The sequence below is a fragment of the Schistocerca cancellata genome, chromosome 2, assembly GCF_023864275.1.
Source record: "Schistocerca cancellata isolate TAMUIC-IGC-003103 chromosome 2, iqSchCanc2.1, whole genome shotgun sequence".
In the NCBI taxonomy this organism is placed as follows: domain Eukaryota; kingdom Metazoa; phylum Arthropoda; class Insecta; order Orthoptera; family Acrididae; genus Schistocerca; species Schistocerca cancellata.
Window position 1 is genome coordinate 666,191,634 of NC_064627.1, and position 14,260 is coordinate 666,205,893.

The 14,260-nt window shown below is 39.3% G+C and overlaps 1 protein-coding gene across 2 annotated transcripts in view; it reads right to left on the minus strand.

Annotated features, from left to right (window-relative positions):
* The window catches only part of LOC126162372 (sorting nexin-14-like), a 217,551-nt gene that overhangs the window by 24,510 nt on the left and 178,781 nt on the right, over positions 1-14,260 (minus strand). The gene's annotated exons all lie outside the window — the stretch shown is intronic.

Here is a 14,260-nt window from a genome sequence, read left to right on the forward strand (position 1 = left end):
TGTTTGTCACAATGTTATTACAATGAAGGAGAATGTTCTATAAAAGTTAAGAGGCTGGATGTACATTCTACTGGAGACACCCAGAATACACCGGGATGGTTCCAGATTGGACAATTTCAAGCTAGTAGTTGTTTAACTTTGTTATAAATTTGTAACATTTAATGTCAGATGAATGAGGTACACAAGCCAATGTTATCAAATTTTTTTCTAAAATTTTCCTATCACCCATTTGAAATGAAATGAGAGTGCCTAAGTTTGTTTTCACAACTCATGCAGTTTCTGAATACTGGCTTGTTAAAATTATGAAGACTGATGAATTTCGTTTGACCGTCAACTTTAAGTTATTTCAGTTCCATGTAACACTAAAAAGCTCAACTGCAAAGGTTTGGAGATATTGCCAGATTATCACATTAAAAAATAAGGTAAAACACAAGCAGAAACATAAAGTAAGTTTTGCTACAGGATTTAGGAAAAGTTTTCTTTACTTCACCAGAAAACGTGAATAATTTTCTTATTTACCAAAGCAACTGTCCACCACATTTCATGTAACCATGTCGCCAACAATCAATACGATATTAACGATATTACCGTCTTTGATTTTTTCTTGCCGTTTAGTTTTGAAAAGTTGCTTTTTATTTTGAAGTGGTAAGAGAATAAGATAGGGAATTGTATTTGACAGAATAAATATGTTACTGTTATTTTTAATTTCAGATCAAGATGAAAGAATATTGTGTTTTATTAGTTAGAACATTAGTAAGGTTTTATGTTAAAGGTATCCCCATAAGACTGTCAAAGTTGATTTTTGGGGGAGAAGAGCTTAAGTTTCATGACCACTTGGTAGGCATAAATGGAATAAAAGCATATTCACACAGGATATGAGCCATAAGAGAATGTCCAGAACCTAAAAGTACAAAAAAATTGAAACCATTTCTGGGATTAGCAGGATACTACAGGAAATATATCCACCGTCAACCTAAAAATGTTGTTGTTGTTGTCTTCAGTCCTGAGACTGGTTTGATGCAGCTCTCCATGCTACTCTATCCTGTGCAAGCTGCTTCATCTCCCAGTACCTACTGCAACCTACATCCTTCTGAATCTGTTTAGGGTATTCATCTCTTGGTCTCCCTCTACGATTTTTACTCTCCACGCTGCCCTCCAATACTAAATTGGTGATCCCTTGATGCCTCAGAACATGTCCTACCAACCAATCCCTTCTTCTAGTCAAGTTGTGCCAGAAACTTCTCTTCTCCCCAATCCTATTCAATACCTCCTCGTTAGTTATATGGTCTACCCATCTAATCTTCAGCATTCTTCTGTAGTACCACATTTCAAAAGCTTCTATTCTCTTTTTGTCCAAACTAGTTATCGTCCATGTTTCACTTCCATACATGGCTACACTCCATACAAATACTTTCAGAAATGACTTCCTGACACTTAAATCTATACTCGATGTTAACAAATTTCTCTTCTTCAGAAACGCTTTCCTTGCCGTTGCCAGTCTACATTTTATATCCTCTCTACTTCGACCATCATCAGTTATTTTGCTCCCCAAATAGTAAAACTCCTTTACTACTTTAAGTGTCTCATTTCCTAGTCTAATTCCCTCAGCATCACCCGACTTAATTCGACTACATTCCATTATCCTCGTTTTGCTTTTGTTGATGTTCATCTTATATCCTCCTTTCAAGACACTATCAATTCTGTTCAACTGCTCTTCCAGGTCCTTTGCTGTTTCTGACAGAATTACAATGTCATCAGCGAACCTCAAAGTTTTTATTTCTTCTCCATGGATTTTAATACCTACTGTGAATTCTTCTTTTGTTTCCTTCACTGCTTGCTCAATATACAGATTGAATAACATCGGGGATAGGCTACAACCCTGTCTCACTCCCTTCCCAACCGCTGCTTCCCTTCCATGCCCCTCGACTCTTATATCTGCCATCTTGTTTCTGTACAAATTGTAAATAGCTTTTCACTCCCTGTATTTTACCCCTGCCACCTTCAGGATTTGAAAGAGAGTATTCCAGTCAACATTGTCAAATGCTTTCTCTAAGTCTACAAATGCTAGAAACGTAGGTTTGCCTTTCCTTAATCTAGCTTCTAAGATAAGTCGTAGGGTCAGTATTGCCTCACATGTTCCAATATTTCTACGGAATACAAACTGATCTTCCCCGAGGCCAGCTTCTACCAGTTTTTCCATTCGTCTGTAAAGAATTCGCGTTAGTATTTTGCATCCGTGACTTATTAAACTGATTGTTCGGTAATTTTCACATCTGTCAGCACCTGCTTTCTTTGGGATTGGAATTATTATATTCTTCTTGAAGTCTGGGGAATTTTGCCTGTCTCATACATCTTGCTCACCAGATGGTAGAGTTTCGTCAGGACTGGCTCTCCCAAGGCTGTCAGTAGCTCTAATGGAATGTTGTCTACTCCCGGGGCCTTGTTTCGACTCAGGTCTTTCAGTGCTCTGTCAAACTCTTCATGCAGTATCGTATCTCCCATTTCATCTTCATCTACATCCTCTTCCATTTCCATAATATTGTCCACAAGAACATCGCCCTTGTATAGACCCTCTATATACTCCTTCCACCTTTCTGCTTTCCCTTCTTTGCTTAGAACTGGGTTTCCGTCTGAGCTCTTGATATTCATACAAGCGTTTATCTTTTTTCCAAAGGTCTCTTTAATTTTCCTGTAGGCTGTATCTATCTTACCCCTAGTGAGATAAGCCTCTACATCCTTACATTTGTCCTCTAGTCATCCCTGCTTAGCCACTTTGCACTTCCTGTCGATCTCATTTTTGAGACGTTTGTATTCCTTTTTGCCTGCTTCATTTACTGCATTTTTATATTTTCTCCTTTCATCAATTAAATTCAATATTTCTTCTGTTACCCAAGGATTTCTACTAGCCCTTGTCTTTTTACCTACTTGATCCTCTGCTGCCTTCACTACTTCATCCCTCAGAGCTACCCATTCTTCTTCTACTGTATTTCTTTCCCCCATTCCTGTCAATTGTTCCCTTATGCGCTCACTGAAACTCTGTACAACCTCTGGTTTATAGTCAGTTTATCCAGGTTCCATCTCCTTAAATTCCCACCTTTTTGCAGTTTCTTCAGGGGGTGAGGAACCTAAGAATAATCCAAAGTTATTAATCTTATTGAAGAAAAACACTAAATGGATTTGGGGTGACGAGAAGTCTGAGGCCTTTAATGAGATTAAAGTAGCCCTAGTAGAGGCACCCATTTTAAAATGCCCACAGATGGTCAAACTTTTTAAGTTAAGCACTGACACCTCAGAGTATGGAATAGCGTGTGCATTGTTCCAGGGAGAGTGGGATATTAGCAAGTGAGTGAGAAAATAATACGCTACCTTTTGCGAGTCAAGCTCTAACCAAACATGAGTTGAACTACAAAGACAAATAAATTACTTGCTGTAGTGTAGAGTATTAAGAAAATGGTGCGTGAATGATTAGGTACAAACAGAAGGATGTGGAGTTCCCTTCAACATTAATTTTTTACCAATAAGTAATACTAATAATGAAGTACGAAACCTAGCCTTAAGAATAAAGAAAGATATGACTGATGATCCATATTTTGGAGATAAGAGAAAAACCTTAGGCCAAGGAGGAACAATAGATAATGGTATTGTAGAATTGGCTAGGGTAAACCATGTTTTGTTTTGGAGAGTACAGAAAATTAGACTCAAATGGAGATTGTGTGTACCGAAACCCATAGGACTTCATTTAGTTATGTTTGTTCATCATGGTTATGGACGCTTAGGGGTAGAAAAATGTGTTCAGCGTATGGTAAAATTTTACTGCTTTAAGAATTGAAGTAAAAATGTACTGTCTGTACTACATACATGAGAAACTTGCCAAAAGCTGAAAGACAACAATCAAGCAATAATATGTAAGTTATATCCGCTAATACCTAAATGTTTGCATGGCTTCGTGGCTGCTGATTTCTTTGGCCAATTATCAACAAGAAGAGAAGGAGTAACTTTTGTATTTGTACGAGTTGAGTGTTTGTCTAAATATATTAAACTCTACCCTATTAAGTATACCAACACAGAGGTGGTGATTAGAACAGGAATATTCCTCAGAGATAGGAAAGCCATATAGATTGTTGACCATCAATGTTCCACAGTTTGTGAGTAAAGTCTTTAAAGAGTTTCTAACATGGGAAAATGTTAGACACACTGTATCTTGAAATACCACACAAAGTAACCCTTGTGAACTTATCATGAAAGAAATTGATAGGTTATGTAGGAAGTACTGTTCAGACAGACATACACCATGGGCACAGAAAATACCACAGTTATGAATAATACTTAATGAACAATATCTGCAGTTTATTTCTCCTAAAAAAATGCCAGATAAATTCATAGGCGAGCCACTGTTGAAACTGTTTAAATGGCCAGACAATGATGATAATGTACATGGAGACAACTTAAATGATGTTATAAAAGAAAATTTACAATGAACAGTAGATAAAGGCTGCATGAATATTATTAAAAAGTTATGACACCTACTTCTGATGTGGATGACTTGGTACTAATCAAGGAAGTACACTACAGCTCAAATTTGAAAAAGGAAACACACAAGTTTTTCACTCAGAATATTGGTCCTTACAGTTTTAAATGTACCACATCCCAAAGCAGTTTTCTTTGTCAATCCAGAAACCGGTCAAGGAAAGGGATTATATAATACTGATATGTTACAGCAGTATGGCGAAACAGGCGCTGTATCATTGGAGAAAAACAGAGGCGAACGAGTATGCCGGGATTTGCCCCAGTGCACTGCTAGTAGTTCCAAGTCACCACAACACATCTGTGCATAGCACACAAGTATTGCACCATAATTTAAGAATGGAATTAAATGTTAAAGTTGCTTTTACAAACTTTATTAGTATGTGCTTTAGTATATTAATTTGTAAACTGTCAAATCTCAGAATGACCAGATCAATATTTTTCCCAAAATACGTCATTTTAAGAAAAAAATAACTGCTGCTAAATAATAAAGCTAGAAACCCAAAAATTGGTCATAATGTGCAGATGTATGTCAAAATTAACTGGTACAAGACTCAATGCGATAAAAGAAACATTTTGCCCAGAATCCGCATTTTTAAGAAAAAATGAAGGTGCTAAATATTTGACTTAGAAATATGAAAATTTGTATGAAGCTTCAGTTAAACATAGAAACATTAATTATGTAACCCTATTGAGCTACCTCTAACAGTTTTCGTGTAATTTGCAGAAAACAAAATTTGGAACTAAAATGTCCTTATTTGTAGTAGGTTAAGTATCTGTTATATTAATGCTAGAATGTTTTGGTTACAGCATGTGATGAAACCTAGTAAATAACAGAGCTATAACAAGTTTCAAGACCTGGATGTAAATCATAACAATACAAGATCTCTTAAATTTGTAGTTCAGAGGTGAGGTTCTACTGTCAGTTCTGTTCTGAAAATGCTAGATGGTACAGTTTAAATGCAGGTGAGCTAAAACATTTTCTGTCATTTTAACCAACTTAACTACATGTGTACAAAAAATATGAAGATTCTAAATTAATAAACAACAGTGTTATGAAATATTATGTGTCCGAGAAAGTGGCCGTTTAGAGGCTGTTACCATGTGCATAGGGCGGATGACAGCAGGTGTTCCCTTGGCCATCTGCTGCGCTACATATATAAATACAGTCCAAGATGCAAGACTAGGCTTCACTGGATCACTTGGATTTCACAGAAGTAACTGTTAGTGTGCTACCCGCAAGGTTAACAAATCCACATGGCAAATGGTGATACTTATTTTCCAGTTTTGTGGTGAGCAATTAATTTGAGTATCAAAAGCCCCCTAGGGTGAAAGACAACCTAATAGGAACTTACTGTAGATGTCACCTCTGAACTGCTCATAGAGCTTTTTAGGATAGAGAGATTTATTGTCGATATTAACATTATGAATATTACAATGTTGAGCATGTGAAACTTTACCAAATACAGCTATCAATGAGAACTCAAAATCTTCATTTACCATCATAGTCCTGATCCCACTGAGCAAACAGAGAATAGAAACATCTCTTTCAGTGGACTGGACAAGAACGTGGACTTGCAGACTGGGAACTTTGGTCAGTACGTTCTCCATCGCTTTCTGGTTGACCACAGAAATAGTTTCCAGGCTCTCGTAAAAGATGGCGAACAATATTCTAATATTTCGAATATTATTTCCTATCACTTGTGAATTATTATTACTAGAAACTTATCGCCCCGCAAGCTATTAAATACAAAACAAAGTTACTGAAAATTCTAATTAGAGAATATGTATGTTTGAAGTGATTGCTTGTTAAGTGTATGATCACATCTTTTATCTTGGTAGAGGAATATGTAGTGGTCCATACCATTCATGGAAGGGCATATATCATGTATGTCAAATATAGAGCTCAGAGTAGTTTGTAAACATCAGGCCCATACTGTGGAAAAGTATTACTCAACAGGTGCAGAGTCTATCTGTTGGGGAACATTTGTAATCTCCATGGAGCAACGAGGAACAAATATGCTCTGGTACCATGGAAGATCTCCAGCACCAAGGAAGATGAATATGATGTATATAAGTGATTGTCATTGTACACTATTCACAGAATGTTAAAGAGAGGTCCTTGAGACAATAATGTTAGTTGGTTCCCATGTAACGAATAACCTTTTTGTGAAAGTTTGTGACAATATACAGAGGTAAATTGGAACCAATCTACAATTTATTTAAATCGGAATGCAGTGTTTCATTTTATAACCACTTCACTTACAGAAATCTGCGCAGAAGAAAGAAGATCGCTGCTGAGGAAGAACAAGGCACAGCATAGCAGGGCCTTTAGGTAACTCACAAGAGTTGCAAGGCTGAATATCTACTCCAATCTAATAAGGGACTGGTAAGGCAGCAGTGATAGGTGTAGCTGAATGGAGTAATAGGTCTAGAGCTTTGCTCCAGCAGTCAAAACACCACCACAATAGCTAAATGCAGCAGTCATCATCCACTAACAAACACTCTTTATCAAAGTGCACTCTTCCATACACTGCTAATTGCAGATCCAATGGCTCTATTTAAGTTTTTATCACACAGTCTAATTTCCACTGCTTGTCTAACTATAGAGCTCCAACAGTTCAATCCACAGGCCAGAATTCTCATACGTTTTAATATAATCTTGTGTTTATTTAACAAGCTGCTCTCACCCACAGCTGATTTTTCAAAATTCCTGTATTTACAATTATATTGATGTTCAACACAATGACTGGCAATAGTTTGTAGACTGCTCCACGTAACTGCTGCCACACCCATCAGGAGTATTATAAATCCATGGTACTCTCAGGCTGAGATCATCTTTAACAGGTTGCAACATAGCCTTAACCTTACTGGGAGGGTGAAAGACTGGTCTGAATAATTGCCTGTTTAGATCTCCAGCTATCTTACTATTATTACATTGCACAATGACAGTTGCATTGTGTGTTGGTTCTCTTGACTTTGTTGAACAGCGTTGCATCTTGGGCTTCCTCAACAGAGTCGACATAATACCACGAACTGAATACCTGATCCTTCTGAACACCAATATCACATAAACAATCACAGAATTGAGGTGCTACTTGTCCAAAATAGTCCTGGCTCTGTGTATTAGGGTGTTCGGCTTAGCTCTCTTTAAGTTAGATGGTGAAAGCATTGCTCGTTTTGATGCAAGCCTATATGCATTGGTTTTTGTACAAAGAATGGCTTAGCCATCTATCTGCTTCGCATTCGACCAACACATCTAAGAAAGGCAACTTTCTGTCTGTCTCCATCTCTGTCAGAAATCTTATGTTTGGATGCATATTGTTCATATGGTCAATGAAATGTTGCGGCAACTCACTGCCATGCAACCAGATGAAAAATTTATATGGTAGAAGCAACATGGATGGAGGAGGCATTATTCACCACCTGTTCCTTAAAATGGTCCATGAAAAAAATTAGCTGTGGTTGGTGTTGACAGCAGAGCACAGCCTGTTAAATTAACGTATGATTATGTTTCAGAATATGAGAATTCTGGCCCATGCATCATACTACTGGAGCTCCGTACATAGAAAAGCAGTGGAAATTAGACTATTTGATAACAACTTCAATAGACACACCAGTTACGCATTTAATAATGCATGACAGATGCATGCACTTTATGAAGAAAGAGCACAGAGGGAGAATTCTCATAGTTTACCACCTGACACTAGAGGTGGTGCTGCAAGTTATGCAGAGCACAGGTGAATGTACACAGGGTCACCTACCTCAGTACATGCCATTTCCATGATATTTACATTTACATACATACTCTGCAAGTTACTATACAGTGCGTGACAGTGTGTACCCTGTACCACTACTAGACATTCCCTTGACCATTCACTCACAACTGTAGCAAACAAAAAACAACTGTCTATATGTCTCCATATGTGCCCTTCTTTTCATCTTCATGGCCCTTAATTGAAATATTCATTGGTGGCAATAGAATCATATTACAGTCAGTGGTATTTGTTGGTTCTCTAAACTTTCTCTATAGTGTTTTGTAAAAAGAACATCCTCTTCTCTCCAGGTATTCCCATTTGAGTTCACAAAGCATCTCCATAACATCTGTATTCCTGTCGAACCTATGGGTAATAAATCTAGCAGTACACATTTGAATTGCTTAGACGTCTTCCAATAATCTGACCTGGCAGGGATCCTAAATGCTTGTGCAGTAATCAAGAATGAGTTGTACCAGTGTACTATAGTGACATCCTTTATAGATAAGCTACATTATCCTTGTATCTCCCAGTAAACTGAAGTAGACCATTCGCCTTTCCTACTGCTTATCTTACAATCTTATTCCATTCATGTCACTTTGCAATGGTATGGCCAGATATTTAATCAACATGACTGTGTCAAGCAGTAAACCACTAATTCTGCATTTGACACAACAGAATTGTTTTTCCTACTCATTCATTTCAACTTACATTTTCCTACATTTTGAACAAGCCGCCACTCATCACACCAAATATAAATTCTTTCAAAGTCAATCTATATCCTCCTACAACCATTATATGACAACACACTCCCACACACTAAAGCTTCATCAGCAAAAAGTCACAGATTGCTGCTCACCCTACCTGTTAGATCGTTTATGTATATAGAGAACAACAGTGATTCTATCACACTTCCCTAGAACAATCCTGATAATACCCTTGTCTCTGATGAACACTCACTGTAAAGGACAACACACTAGATTGTATAACTTATGAGGTCTATGAGCCACTCACATACCTGGGAAACTATTATGTATGCTCGGACCTTCATTAACAGCCTGCATTGGTGCACTGTGTCAAATGCTTCCCTCAAATCTAGGAACATTGAATCTGCCTGCTGCCCTTCATCCATGGTTTGCAGGATACTGTTGCAAGAAAAGGGAAATTACACAAGAGATGCTTTCAAAATCCACTCCGATTTGCGGACAGAAGTTTTTCCATCTGAAGCACATTTATTATATTCAAATTTAAAATATGCTCAAGAATTCTATAATAAACTGATGTTAAGAATATTAGTCTGTAATTATGTGGGTTCATTCTTTTACACTTCTAATATCCAGGCACTTTTTTCCAGTTGCTTGGGACCTGGTGCTGGGTGACAGATATGCAATTAATGCAAGCTAAGTAAGGCACCAATGCCAAAGAATACTGTCTGTAAAAGTGAACTGGGATTCCACTTGTATCTGGTAACTAGTTTTCAACTCTTTCAGTCGCTTCTCAATGCCAGCAATGCCTATTTCTATGTTATCCATAAGGCAGCCTATGCAATGATTATGACTGTGGAAGTTGTACAATTTGCACATCGATTTATAGACACACGATCTATATTAGCTTTTGTCTGTTAACATTTCCGCATTCTATTTTGAATCAAGAGTGTAACAATATCTGCTTCTTTAGCATTTTCTGAATTTTGTTATTGAACAGTGGTGGGCCTTTTCCATCCTTAATCCATTTACTTGACACAAACTCCACCAGAGAGCAATTTAAAATCAGTTTAACTTTGCCCACATTTCCGCTATATCTGTTATCCGAATTAATTGATCTCCATTCAGTGTTTAAGTGGGAGGCTAACTTCTGCTTCTCTGCTCTTCTGAACATAAAATCTCTTCTAACATTCTTGATGGACTGATTAATTTTGGTAACCACCGAGGATACAATGACATCATGATCACTAATTCCTGTCTCCATACTGACACTGTCAATAAGTCCTGCACTTTTGTAACTACAAGATCTAAAATTCTTCCACTGTGTGTGTGTTGTCAAACTAGCTGCTCCAGATAGTTTTCAAAAAATGTCTTCATTACTACTTCACAAAACTGTCTACCCACACCACATGCTATGAATCCATAGGTGTCCCTAGTCTATACTCTGTAGACTGAAGTCACTTGCAACTAATGTTGCATGATCATTGTATTTCCATGTTACTGAGTGTAAACTTTGTTTGGATGATTCTACAACTATTATGGCACAATTGGGTGACCAGCATAAATGTTTCATTACTAACTTGAGTTCACACAGGCTGGTTACTACAGTCAAACTTAATTTCAACTTCTACACACAAATTAATTTTGTTGGCTGCAATGAACACTTCTCCTCCTATGGCATTTAACCTACCTTTTCGAAATATGTTGCATGCATGCCTTGTTAAATATTTTGAAGCTTTCTATTTCAAATTTCCTGGAGAGCAATAAATTCAGGAACTTTGTTATAAATGATTTGGCAATTTATTGCTAAGATTTTGACATTCAAAGTGTCTTTATTTTGCACATAGTCCGATTTTGCTCTCCACATATCTATTAGCAAATGTTGATCAGACAACCTCAAGCAATCACATAGCCTAAAAAGTCCCTATGTGCAAGTACTTTTCTACCCCAATAGTTGCCTCCTTTGTGTAGTACACTGCTGACCTATTGAAGGGAGTCTTACAATTCTCCAGCTCATACAGAAAAAATCTGCAGGCACAACCATCCCAGAATCGATGGAGCTTCTGGTTGAGACCCTCCCCTTGGCTCCTAAGCAAAATACTCCAATCACTTCAGGGTACAATACTGAAAATAGTGAGCTCTGCTTGCATCCCGTGCGTGAGGCCAGCTGTCTTTTCCACTTCCATCAGCACCCCATATGAACTGAGGATGGCCTCAGAACCCAAGCAACAGGCTTCATTGGTGCCAACATGAGCCACAGTAAGACGATGACTACCATCTGCAACCTCAATAGCCACAGGCAGGACCACCTCTAAACCTTGGATGAGGTTCCCTGACAGACATTAGCATATACTGGACTTCTTTCCACCCTTGAACATTATTTCCCTAAAGTGCTCCTTAATACACCTAAGGAGCTCCCAATAACTAGTAAACGCCCTCCCTCCATGTGCCTACTCAAACTCTGCTGAAGGAGCGGCCATTTGTCCACACACAGGGTGAATGGCTGGGGCATTGAAATCAGCTGTAAATCTCAGATACCAGGCTGTGTAGTCGGTTTAGTGTCCCCAGTCTTGCTGAAGTTTACGAATGGTGCAAACTGACATTGACAGTGGTGATGACTCACTGACTATCTACTGGCAATATGTGATCTACATTAATGGTGGCAATCTATAGTGTAATGGGCTAAGTGACTATAATGTCTAAGTGTCACTGGCAGGTGACAAATCAACAACTGAGCTAACTGCTAACAGAAAGACTGTGAGATATAAAAGGAGTGTTCAAAAAGAAAGGAGCCGGAGGCATAATTACAGACACCAGTACCTGTATGTTAGAAGTATTGACCCTGGCTGTTGAGACACTTGTCCCACTGTGACACAAGGCGGTGAATGGCTGTCTCATAAAATTCCCAGGACTGCGATGTTGACCAGTTCCGCACGTACTGCTGTACATCGTCATCCGAGGCGAGTTTGCCCCTCAGAGCCTATTTAAGGGGACAAATAATGGCATAATCACGAGAAGAGAGGTCCGGATTGTCTGGAGGGTGGCCGAGAACCTCCCATTTGAATGTCTGCAGGAGTGCTGCGACTGTGTTGGCAATATGAGGCTTTGCTTTGTCGTGGAGCTGAATGACCCTACAGGTGAGATTGCCTGGTTGTTTTGACTTGAGTGCTTGACAAAGGGTGATCAAGGTTTGTGGGTAACACTGGGTATTCACTGTTGTCCTGTGCTGAAGGAAGTGAATCAGAAGGGGGCCATCTTGGTTCAAAAAAGAACATTAGCAAAATCTTTCCTGCACTCATTTGGATGGTCTTGGCTTTTTATTTTTTGTTGGAGGTGATCCTGGATGCTTCTACTGGAGACTTTGTCGTTTTGATTCTGGTTCGAAATGATGACACCATGACTCATCTCCAGCCACCACTCATACGAGGTACGCATTCCCTTCCCGAGCATAGCGCCGCAGGTGAGCAAGACAGTGGGCCATTCGACATGCTTCCTGGTGTGGTTGAAGACTGTGGGGCACCCATTGGGCACACACACTGTGCATGTGCAGTCGTTCCTTCATGATGGCGTGAACACTTCCAACGCTCAATCTGACCATGGCGCCTAGGGCTTTCACTGTCACTCGGCAGTCCTGGGAAATGATTGCATGTGCCAGCTGGACGATTCCATTGGTAATGTAGTGTGGTGCTCCAGACTGTGCATCATTAGCTAACGACACCTGTCCTTCCCTGAAGCGCTTGTGCCGCACCTTGACCCTTGAAAGGGACATGCAGTGTTCGCCGTACACTTGCGACATTTGTCGATGAATGTTCGTTCCTCCTACTCCTTCCGCTGTCAGAAAACGAATAAAACCTCTTTGCTCTTCTGCTGATGCCTCCATGTCACTGTTTGCAATGCGGCTGGCAGCGTTGGACAATTTATGCATGCTGCTGCTGGCTCTGTATAGTTACGTGATGTGCACACGTGCCCTCTAGTGATGGACTGTGAACTTCCATGCTCTGGTTGGAACCACACCTCATTACTCACGCCACGATATTAGCTTCCCATCACTGGTTTGCGCATTCCTGACACTGGCACATTTCTTTTCGAACGTCCGTTATACTTTGGTGCCAGGATGAAGCAGTATACAGAACTGTGTCTGTATAAAAAGCTCAAGTTCAGAGCCAAGTACTAGTTAGATTGTTGTTTACTTTTATGCATCGTAAATTATGGTCATTAATTTGTGATACCATGTGAAATGTATCATTGGGATTTAAAGAAATATTAGCTCATGTTTGATCAATTGTAAGAATAATGCACACTCTCTCTCTCTCTCTCTCTCTCTCTCTCTCTCTCTCTCTCTTTCTCTCTCTCTCACACACACACACACACACACACACACACGATATTTATGAGGTGGGAAGCAAACGTGATTTCAGTTTGGATGAAAAGTTCTCAATGAACTTGCCGCGTCTCATTCAGATAAAATCCCAAGCTTTCTATGACTGCCTCCATCATCATCATCACTGTCATCAACAGGGGTCAAATCTGACTCACGAGTCATGAAACTGAGGCTCCCACTTTTATGCCAGAGGATGGCATCAGATTGGCTACATTAAGTACAAAGCTCAGTCGGATGCCACATGCAGTTCTAGAATCAGCAGAGAGCATATTATATCACTCGCTCCTTGGTAGAAGAGAGTTTACTTATTTAGCTTTTTCTATGCCATTCTGTAGCTGAATTCTCAAATTCCTTGCATGCTTCTGTGTTTCAGAGGTGTAGTCTTGTGTTTTAGTAATAGTGTGGTACACATTTTCACTGTCCACATTGCCACTGTCGTGTTTTGTTTGAACAGCCAGTGACTATTGTAGAAATCTCAGTGAGGTGCCAGCCTCCATTCACAAACCAGCAAGAGAATAGACTGTTTGCGTCTGTCATTGTGGAGTGAACTAGCATTAGCTGACAGGCTCACTGTTTTTCTAGTAGCTTGTATTTGTGTTCTTGTCAAGTGTGGTAGTGCAAGTCTTGCCTAAAAGCCAACAAGGCTCATTTTAATCTTTTTTTTACTTGCCTATCGTTTCCAATATAATTTTAGTAATAGGATGGATAGGGAGGGTGCAAGCAGTTGTGGATGCAGGAGGAGCTGTCCACAATTTATGAGCAGCTGGAAATGCTGTCGGTTGTGGTCAGCCTTCCACAGGCCACTGCCTTGGGGTGTAGCAGTGGCAGAGAAACTGCTGTGTTGCATGGAGCAACTCAGGTTGCATTTGTTTTTCTTACAGGCGCTGTTGCTGAGA